Here is a 12,191-nt window from a genome sequence, read left to right on the forward strand (position 1 = left end):
ACTGGAATATGAATGATAGTTTCATTTTGCTTTAAACAAGTAAATGTGGTTTATACCAGGCTGAATTTATACAAATTTGTATTTGTGTTGGGATATATCAGTGGTGACTGGTGAAATATTGAAAAAACTCTTAAATATACATATACCATTTCACAGTGGTTAAAAATATGAAGATTATCTTCTTAATTTTGATTATTAACTAAATTAATATAACTTTTACTTATCTAATCAAAATAAATCATTTTTCCCTTGTTTTAAAAGAAACATCATTTTTTGCAAAGAGATTTCAGACTATGACTAAAGAAAATAGCAAAAAATATCTATCTACAAGTTTCTAAATAATTTATTCCTTATTTTTTCAAATATAAAATATCTTATTTTTCACTCTTATATTTGGTTACTTAGAAACCTACCTGTGATCAGCAAGTCTTTTGGTGCTTGCTCCTGGTAACTGAACAACATACACAAATCACATTTAATTTTTCATAGTGACATTTGGGAGTAAATCTCTAAAGCGTTTACCCTCATGCTTTTGTATTATGCAAACATATGATTAATTAAATTTCTAGTTCTGTATTTTCCCCTGTGATTGATGCAACCACTTCAGCGATGGCCAAACTTTAGTTCTTTGAACTTGCTTCAAATTGATCAATATTAGAAAGGTAAAATTATTTTAATATTATGATTCATTGTTACTCTAAGTCTACACCATCTTCCACTCAAATTAGACATCTAATGAAAGTGAAACAAACTTTCTACTTATTTATGTTATCACTCATCCTGTTAAATTCTTAAATTAATACATTAATTAAAATAATTATTTTACTAATTATTGTTCATTCTTAATCATTTTTTATTTTGTGTGTTTATTTCAGTGTCAAACCAAAAACTAACTTACAAGACTGATGTCAAGTTTACCTCCTGTATTTTGTTTAGAAGTTTTATGGTTTCCATTCTTATGTTCAAGTCTTTAACTCATTTTAAGTTGACTTTTGTGTATGAAATAAGGAGTACAGGTGGCACTAGTGGTAAAGAACCTGCCTGCCAATTTCAGAGACATAAGAGATCCCCGGTTGGATACCCATGATGGGAAGTTCCCCTGGAGAAAGAAATGATAGCCCCCTCCAGTATTGTTGCCTGGAGAATGCCATGGATGGAGGAGCCTGTCAGGTTACAGCCCATGGTGTTGTATGACCGAGCAACGCAACACAATTTCATTATTTCGCCTGCAGCTATCTAGTCATCCCAGCACCATTTATTAAAGAACACATTTGATTCAGTTCTAATGAGATGGATGAAACTGGAGCCCATTATACAGAGTGAAGTAAGCCAGAAAGATAAACACCAATACAGTATACTAACACATATATATGGAATTTTAAAGATGGTAAGGATAACCCTATATGCAGGACAGAAAAAGAGACACAGATGTATAGAACAGACTTTTGGACTCTGTGGGAGGAGGCGAGGGTGGGATGATCTGAGAGAATAGCATTGAAAGACGTACATTATCAAGTGTGAACCAGCCCAGGTTGGATGCATGAGACAAGTGCTCAGGGCTGGTGCACTGTGAAGACCCAGAGGAATGGGATGGGGAGGGAGGTGGGAGGGGGGATCAGGATGGGGAACACATGTAAATCCATGGTTGATTCATGTCAATGTATGGCAAAAACCACTACAATATTGTAAAGTAATTAGCCTTCAACTAATAAAAATAAATGAAAAAAATAAAAATAAAAAAGACTATCTTCTCCATTGTATATTATTGGATCCACAGTTGTACATTTACTAACCATGTATAAGGTGGCTTATTTGTTCCATTGATCTATGTGTCTGTTTTATTCCAATACCATACTCTTTTGATTACTATGTCTTCATAATATAGTTTGAAATCAGGAAATGTGATGCCTCCAGGTTTGATTTGCTTTCTCAAGATTGCTTGGCTATTAAGCATCCTTTTTGGTTCCATGTCTCTAGAGGGTTTTTTTTTTTTCCTTGTAAAATATTGAATATGTTATGCTCTAAGAATTTAACAATTTCTTCTAAGTCATTTGATTTTTTTGGGGGGGAGGGGATGTATATTGTTCATAGTAGCTTCTTTATGATCCTTTGTTTTTGTGTAGTATCAAGGGTCATATCCCTAAAGCCATTTATAGTATTAGTTATTTGAGACTTCTCCCTTATTCTTGGTAAATTTAGCTATTTTCCCCCTCCATTTTGTTAATAACAGAAGAACTTCATGATGATCCAGTTAATTATGAAGGTGTGATCATTCACCTAGAGCCAGACATCCTGGAATGTGAAGTCAAGTGGGCCTTAGAAAGCATCACTACAAACAAAGCTAGTGGAGATGATGGAATTCCAGTTGAGTTATTTCAAATGCTAAAAGATGATGCTGTGAAAGTGTTGCACTCAATATGCCAGCAAATTTGGAAAACTCAGCAGTGGCCAAAAGACTGGAAAAGGATGCCAAAAGACTGGAAAAGACTGCTCAAACTACCGCACAATTGCACTCATCTCACACATTAGTAAAGTAATGCTCAAAATTCTCCAAGCCAGACTTCAGCAATACGTGAACAGTGAACTTCCAGATGTTCAAACTGGTTTTAGAAAAGGCAGAGGAACCAGAGATCAAATTGCCAAAATCCAATGTATCATTAAAGAAACAAAAGAGTTCCAGAAAAAACTCTATTTCTGCTTTATTGACTATGCCAAAGACTTTGACTGTGTGGATCACAATAAACTATGGAAAATTCTGAAAGAGATGGGAATACCAGACCACCTGACGTGCCTCCTGAGAAATCTGTATGCAGGTCAGGAAGGAACAATTAGAACTGGACATGGAACAACAGACTAGTTCCAAATAGGAAAAGGAGTACGTCAAGGCTGTATATTGTCACCCTACTTATTTAACTTATATGCAGAGTACATCATGAGAAATGCTGGGCTGTATGAAGCACAAGCTGGAATCAAGATTGCCAGGAGAAAAATCAATAACCTCAGATATGCAGATGACACTACCCTTATGGCAGCATGTAAAGAACTAAAGAGCCTCTTGATGAAAGGGAAAGAAGAAAGTGAAAAATTTGGCTTAAAGCTCAACATTCAGAAAACTAAGATCATGGCATCTGGTCCCATGACTTCATGGGAAATAGATGGGGAAACAGTGGAAACAGTGGCTGACTTTACTTTTCTGGGCTCCAAAATCACTGCAGATAGTGATTGAAGCCATGAAATTAAAAGAGGCTTACTCCTTGGAAGGAAATTTATGATCAACCTAGATAGCATGTTAAAAAGCAGAGACATTACTTTGCCAACAAAGATCTGTCTAGTCAAGGGTATGGTTTTTCCAGTAATCATGTATGAATGTGAGAGTTGGACTATAAAGAAAGCTGAGCACAGAAGAATTGATGCTTTTGAACTGTGGTGTTGAAGACTCTTGAGAGTCCCTTGGACTGCAAGGAGATCCAACCAGTCCATCCTAAAGGAGATCAGTCCTGGCTGTTCATTGGAAGGACTGATGCTGAAGCTGAAACTCCAATACTTTGGCCACCTGATGTGAAGAGCTGACTCATTTGAAAATACCCTGATGCTGAGAAAGATTGAGGACAGGAGAAGGGAACAACAGAGGATGAGATGGTTGGATGGCATCACTAACTGGATGGACATGGGTTTGGGTGGACTCCAGGAGTTGGTGATGGACAGAGAGGCCTGGTGTGCTGCCACTCATGGGGGTCACAAAGAGTCGTACACAACTGAGTGACTGAACTGAACTGAAGTGAAAAGTACAGCTTTTATGGTGATTGCCTTTTTCTATTTCATATGTTTTAACTCTGATCTTTCTTATTTCTTTTCTGTTACTAACTTTGGACAGCATGTTTTGCTTTCCTAATTCCTTGGGGGTATAAAAGTAGCTCTAGCTTTTTTTTTTTTTTCCATTAATGTAAGAATTTTTTCAACACAAATTTTCCTCTTAAAACTGTGTTTGTTGTAGCTTGTTATTGTCCTCTAATTTTTGGCATGACATTTTTCTATTTCCATTTGTCTCAATATATTTTTTAAAATTATTTTTTATTTCTTCTCTGAACTTCTGGTTGTTCAGGGATATGTTTAATCTCCATACATTTGCAAATTTTTAAACTTATTTCTCTAATTGAATTCTAGTTGTATACTGTTGTGGCTGGAATAATGTTTGATATGGTTTCAATTTTCTGTGACATTCTTGAATGAAAGTCTTATTGTCTGTCAGAGTAAGATGATCTGGAGACGTGTTGCCCCTTAAAGTGTTAGTCACTCAGTCATGTCAGACTCTTTGTGACCTCATGGACTGTAACCCAGAAGGATCCTCTGTCCACAGAATTCTCCAGGGAAGAATACTGAAGTGGGTAGTCATTCTCTTCTCCAGGGGATCTTCCTGATCCAGGGATTGAACCCAAGTCTCCCATATTCCAGGCAGATTCTCTACCATATCCCTAGGATATTCATAAAAGCTGAGATACATTTTTGTGTACAAATTCCTTCCAGGGAGATACTGGTAAATTGGGATAAGAGGCCCACAGACGATTGAATAAGTCTATTTTAATTTTATAATCCCACTTATAGGGGTTAAAATATTCTTGCCTTTATTTCACATCTACTAGATCTCATAATAACAGCCAGTATGTAGATCAAATATATCTTTAGATGCTCTGATACAGGGCAGTCAAAAGGAGAAAGATTACCTAACCAGATTACACATGTATATTCTCTAAATTAGCAACAGTCCACCAACACTCCATTTTTCTTGGACAATATATCTCAAAAAATTTTTTCTACCATGTTTCTGCTCATAAATAACAGTTCTAAAATACTGTGTGTAAATTGAAGAAACACAGTACAGGTAGAAACCCCTGCAGTATTTTAATTCTGTGGAAAAGGTCAGTTTCTCACAAATGCCCCCTGTGGAAGCCAGAGAATCTGCTTGGGCTTTAATTTCATTTGGAAACGTTTTTGCACAAAGACACTTTACAACGATAGCTAGAAAATCTAAGAAACAGTGGTGTTTAACTGTAATAAATAATTAAACAGTGTAAACAGTGTAAACAATAAAACTGTAAAACAATAAAAACAGTGTAACAACTGTAATAAATAAGTACATGAATTTTACATGCTTCTTCAAAAAGTCTGTGCTGTTTAGACATGCTGATTCAGTGCTTTAGCATCAGATTCTACAGCAGAAACCAACAAAATATATACATATTAAGAATGTAAACAGATGAATGTTCTTTGCTTCTAGTGTGATATGTATTTTCTTTTCATAGATCAGCACCCTAGTATTCCAACTATTTTATATTCTTTCTTAATATATATATATATATATATATATATATATATATATATATATATGCTGCCCATATATTCAAGCCACATACAATATCTTCAGTTAATTTTGATTTTGTTAATTATTGATGTCTAATAAACACTCACAAATGTTATCTAGTCTTTATTCCTTCCTTTTTCTTTACTTCTTCCTCTCTCTCTCTTTCTTTCTCCATTTGTGTCCCAAACATTAGTTAAGTTCTTTGGATAATACAGATGGAATGCAGAATCCTTGGGCAAAGATTGCTCACAATCTCATACTGTAGGCCATGATTTCACAAGCAAGATGATATTAAATAGAATGACTAAAGAAAATGGTTGTCTGTGAACTATGAAAAGGAACATTTAATCAGAGACTAGAAGGGGAGGAGTTGATAGCTAATTATTAAAGAAAACTATGTAATTTACCAAGGCACTTTAAATTGCCTTCAATTTTGGATTTCTTAATTCTAAAAAGGTTTGTGTATGTGTGTGTCTGTGTATTGAGTCGCATCTGACTCTTTGTGACCCCAGGGACCACAGTCTACCAGGCTCCTCTGTACATGAAATTTTCCAAACAAGAATACTGGAGCAAGTTGCCATTTCCTACTCCAGCAGATCTACCTGACCCAAGGTCTGAATCCGAGCCTCCTGCATCTCTTGCATTGGCAGGCAGATTCTTTACCACTGAGCCACTGGCAATCCCCTAAAAAGGTATACAGCTGCTCCACTCATGACCTCTGCAAGTATCAAATCATCTTCCTAGAATATTTTCCTTTTCCAAATTATTTTTGAATCTGACAATTAATATCTCCATTCAAGAAAACCTTTCTTCTGCACACTGTGTTTTGACATTTGTTCCTAGATTTTTCACCCTAAGTTTTTACTTTTTTTTTTTTGTACTTTTTTTTTAATTAATGAAAATCTTAAACTTTACTAAGAATTGTATGTGTGGTTAGTTAATAAATGTTTCTTTATTCATCTAGATTATAAGGTCTATTTTTATACAAACTAATGGATTTTTTAAGAAATGTAAAGCACTTAGAGGCAGGCAAAGAAACAGTAAATAGTTGATAAATACTAACATACTTGAAATAATAATGCTTGAATGAATGGATACACCCAAAAAATATGACAGAATTTGAAGAGCCAGGAAGTTTTGCACAGAAAGAATTTCAGAGGTAAGGTCAAGACATATAATGAAGCATGGCAAGTTTTGAAAACTGCAACAATTTCCTATGGCTGGACTTTAGTATAGATATTCATTTATTAAATAATTTGATAAAATTATATTTCTCACATATCATACCATATAATTTTGCAAAAATAATAACTACTATATGTGTATGCATATGTGTGATATAAATATTTAAAACCATCTTTTATTTTTTAGTTTTTCTAGGGCATTTTTCACATCCTTGTTCCATAGGCTATATAAATCAGAGGACTTAACATGGGAATCATAAGGGTGTAAAACAATGATATCATTTTGTCTTGCTTTAAAGAGTAGATTGAACTCTGGTCTGAAGTACATAAAAAGAAGAGTTCCCTGGAAAATTGCCACAGCAGTTAGGTGGGAGACGCAGGTGGAGAAAGCTTTGAACTGCCCCCAGCAGAATGAATCTTTGAGACTGCTAGGATGATATAACAGTAAGAGACAAGAACTCCTGAAATCGAGCTCAATTCAATAACTCCAAAAACAATAAATCCTGTCAATTCATTGACCTGTGTATCAGAGCAGGAAAGAAGCTAGAGTGGAGGTAAGTCACAGAAGAAGTGATTAATCTCATTTGACCCACAGAAACATAAGCGGAATGCTAATGTCATGTGTATCAGAGCATCTGTCATCCCCACCAGGTAAACCCCAGCCATGAGCAGGGAGCACAACCTGCTGGACATGCTGACCACCTAGAGCAAGGGGCTGCTGACGGCCTTGTACCAGGCATAGGCCATCACTGCCAGCAGGAGACACTCAGAATCTGCAAAGGTACAGGCAATCAAGAATTGTAGGGCACAGCCATAGAAGGGGATTGGTTTGTTCTTGGCTAAAAGGTCAACCATCATCTTGGGTCTGATTGCTGTTGAATAGCAGAGGTCACAGAAGGAGAGGTGGCTGAGGAAAAGATACATTGGGGATACAGCTGGGGATCCATTCTAATCAAAATTATCATTCCAAGATTTCCCAGAAGATTAATAAGATAAACAAGTAGTAACATGGCAAATAAGGTCACTTTCCCTTCCAGATTACTGGTAATCCCCAAGAAAATGAATTCAGTCACAGAGGAGCAATTTTCTTTTTCCATTTAATTTTTGTCATCTAAATTTTTGACAAGTGATCAGGAAAACTATAGATGAGCGTATGGACATCTGCAAAATATCTGTAAAGAAGAACACAGTCTCTTTGTGTAAATGTCATTTTATACTCAGAAAATTACCCAGTCATGTAATTACTTTTTGAAGGAACATTGTTACCTACCTGGAAAAATAAAAACAAACAAACAACCAAAAAAAAAAAACTGTAATACACATTGAAAAAGTTTTATCTACGTCTGAACGTCATCATGATGTATATAAAATTTTATGAGTTTTTCTTTTTCCTAAATTTTTGCTTTCTTCTCTATGGACATATAATTGGATGAATGTTTCATTCTATGTTCAAAATACCATAGAAGAGACACCAATGTTTGAGAGACCTGGCTGTCAGTTACAGGATTAGGCATTTTCCATCTCTAGAAGTAGTTATTTGGACTCAAAAAATTGTTACCATTGTTATGTTTCTCAAAAACAGCTCAGATGATGTTGGTTTAAAATGATTTTCTATTCATTCTAGAGCATATCAGCAACTATTCATAATGAAAATTACTATGTTACTGTCCTAGTCTGTTTCCTTCAGCATCCGGTAGACATGAAATAAGTATTATTGACCTTTACCATAGAAATGTGTTGTTGCTTTCCCACAGTACTCATTACCGATCTCTGCAGTGCCCTGGTGCCAGGGGATGAATCCCTTGACCAGTCAAAGAAAAATGATACAAAGAAGTGAAAACAGCGAATTTAACACACACGTTTGCATTTCTTTGATTTTAAATTGGCTTTCATATTAAAAAAAAAAGAAAATGGGATGAGGTATAATAAACACTTCTGATAAATACAGTCTTCTCCTTGTGTATATGTATTTGCATGTGTTATGTCTACATGTATGCACGTCTCTGTTGATATAACAATTAGAATATTGGTGACAGATTTTCTTTAAGTATATATTAGCATATGATTTACATAGAATTGTTTGCACTTATTGCTATTTATAGTGTGGTACCTAAATTATTAAAAAACAAAACAAAACTAAAAGGTATGTATATACTTCCTCAATGACAAAGAGTAAAGGCTTTCCTGTGAATCTAAATTAAAAGAAAATAACTGAACAATCATTTTATAGATACTAGAGACAGATTCTTCCAGTTCCGAGAAGAAAATATTTTTTGACCATTAAGTTTATAAATCTCTCATTTTTTTAATTGTAAGTTTTTCTCCTATATTCTTAAATCTAGAGATTCAAGAACATACCTAGAAGGAGCAGGTCTTTCTGCCCTTGCTACTGATGCCTAAAAAAATAAACAGCTAATGTTTTATTTTGCCTGGTAGCATTTGGGACTTAAATCTCTGAAGTTTCCATCCCCTGGCTCATTGTTTTCTAACATTTGGTTAATTATATTTTCTGCTCTTCATTTTCCCCTGTGAAAACAGTAAAAAAAAAAAAAAAAAAAAAAATTTGCAAATTTTGAGCTTTATTTCTTCACTACTGTCAACATATTTATCTGACAGGAAGAAACATACATATTATGTTTATTTTAAGCTGCACATTTACACTGTGCATCTTACACTTTGACTAGTAAAGTAGAGATTCAGTGAATTACAAGATTTCCCCACTTAGTAATTTATATCTTCCTATCATTCATTTTGTTTCTACCTTTTTGAAATGTTCATCTTTCCCATGTCATTTAGGAATATTTCCAGTAATAAAAGGATATGAAGAAATGTCAAAGCAATGCATGAAAGGCCAAAAATTAAAAAAAATCAGTACCTAAAATCAATTCTGTCTGATTAATGCAAAGATTTGATTCAGTTTGTGGGGATACTTGGATTCTACTAACAACCATTAGAAATGAAAATTGGGGGAAATGCACTTATTTTATACCTGCACTATATCTTTTTAGAACAATGATTGACTCAGGTGGTAAAGACTTATTGTGACTCATAATTTTCTCTCTTTTTAGAGAGGTAAAAACAAGATATGTGTGTTATAGAGAACTGATGATGCATTTTAGTCCCCTTAGGCTCCAAATCATTGCAGATGGTGACTACAGCCATGAAATTAAAAGATGCTTGCTCCTTGGAAGAAAAGTTATGACTAACCTGGACAGCATATTAAAAAGCAGAGACATTACTTTGCCAACAAAGGTCCATCTGGTCAAGGCTATGGTTTTTCCAGTAGTCATGTGTGGATGTGAGAGTTGGATATAAAGAACGTTGAACACTGAAGAATTGATGCTTTTGAACTGTGGTGTTGGAGAAGACTCTTGAGAGTCCTTTGGACTGCAAGGAGATCCAACCAGTCCATCCTAAAGGAAATCAGTCCTGAATATCCATTGGAACGACTGACGCTGAAACTGGAACCAGTATTTTGGCCACCTGATGCGAAGAACTGACTCATTGGAAAAGACTCTGATGATGGGAAAGACTGAAGGCCGGTGGAGAAGGGGACAACAGAGGATGAGATGGTTGGATGGCATCACTGATTCTATGGACTTGAGTTTGAGCAAGCTCTGGGAGTTGGTGATGAACAGGGAGTCCTGGCGTGGTGCAGTCCATGGGGTAGCAAAGTGTCAGACATGACTGAGGGACTGAACTTAACCCCCCTTAACAATCATTTGATTAACTCTATAGCTAATGAGTGGTGTTACCATAGCAGTTCAGACACATTATTCAAGTAGTTAACTACTAGCTTGTGGAAATGCTGAAGAGGTTGGATTTTTTACCCAGTCAGCTCAGTGGGTAAGTATCCACCTTCAGTTGAGGAGATGCAGGAGACACGGGTTCAATCCCTGGATCAGGAAGATGTCCTGGAGAAAGAAATGGCAACCCACTCTATTATTCTTATCTGGGAAATCACAAGAACAGGGAAACCTGGTGGGCTACAGTCTACAGGGTCATAAAAGAGTTGGACACAATTTAGGGACTAACCAACAACAGCAAACCTCACGTAGTTTTCATTTTTCTATTGTGTTGGGAAAATTTAGGATATATTTTCTGAGTAAATTTCAAGTGTACAACACAGCATTGGCAATTATAGTCATCACATTGTGCCTTAGATCCCCAGACACTATTCATGTTATAGCAGAAAATCTGAACCATTTGAGCAACATCAATATCCCCTTCCCCCAACTCCTCTAACCCATGGAGGGTTCTTTGAGTTCTACTTAGATTCTTTGAATTTGACTTTTTTAGATTCCACATAAAGGAGATTATACAGCATTTGTTTTTACTTTGTCTGACTTATTTCACTTAACATAATGCCTTCGAGGTTAATCTGTGTTTTCAAAACTGTGAATCTAAAACAGAGCAAAATTTGCCACCCCAAAATATGGCTGTTTGGTATGACAAGTATATTGAGCTGAGTAATTTTTATCATGCCAAATACTTCTATTTTAATCAATTTACATATATATTTTCTTATTAACTCTACAAGAATCCTATGACATTATGGGTATCCCCATTTTATGGTTATTCATTCATTCATTCCATGCATATTTCTTGAATGCTGACTTATTATATACAAGAGATCATTCTAGGTAATACCTAAGTGAAAAAAGGAGCAGTGTGGAGACCATGATAGGAATCTACACAGTTTGATTGGAGGTCATCAGGGAAGGAGCTGGTACTGGCTGCAGGGAAAGGGAGCCAGGTAGGGGTGGGAGTCAAAAAGGTAGTGGGCAGCAGTTCCTGTGGGCAGATGCAAATGACACAGAAAAGGTTTTTTTCTTTTTAACTTGCCCTTAGCTGTCTAAAATAATTTAGATAGATCTCATGTTTCAAAGAAGGAACTACTATCATAGATGGGGACTGCAGAATAATATGAACTAGGTCTCCTAGACAAGGAGGAACCTAAAAAATTCTGTTATAATTTCTCTCTAGGACTCATTGTTTCTGTTTCTCAGGAAACATTTGTCTACCAAACATTTGCTCTTTTCACCTCCTGGTGAATGGCTTTCCATTCCTTATTATTTTCAGACTCCTACCACTTTCTCCTTTGTCAGTTATATATGGTTAAAATGTAAAGATAAAATGAGATTATGTATACCTCCTTTTACCTGTCTTTGGAATTTCTCATGTTATGTGGATTCCATCTATCTACGTAATTAAACATTTTCTTCCTCTTGTTAATCTCTTTCATATAAATTTAGTTATTAGACCTGTCAACATTCACTAGGAGGGAAAAATTAAATTGTTTCCTTCCTTAAAAATTCTTTACTTCTAAAAAGTCATGGAATTGTCCACCTTAAGACCTCTATAATTATCAGGTCTCTGCCTGCTATCTTCCCGTATCACAACATGCATCATTTCTATTTTACACGCTAATCTCCATTTGATGAAACCTTTATTAAAAAAAAAATAGATATAGTATTTTCTTTATATTTATTACATATTGTTTTTACTTCATGATGATATTGAGATTAGTATGAATTATTTGGTATTTATGTAATTAATGTTAGTTACTTCAAAAAGATAATAAGATTTATTAGTATAGAAGCTATTCAAAGTGCCATGGAACACAAAACACTTAAATGCTCAGACTT

This window comes from Dama dama, chromosome 23 (assembly GCF_033118175.1).
Source record: "Dama dama isolate Ldn47 chromosome 23, ASM3311817v1, whole genome shotgun sequence".
NCBI classification, from domain to species: Eukaryota; Metazoa; Chordata; class Mammalia; order Artiodactyla; family Cervidae; genus Dama; species Dama dama.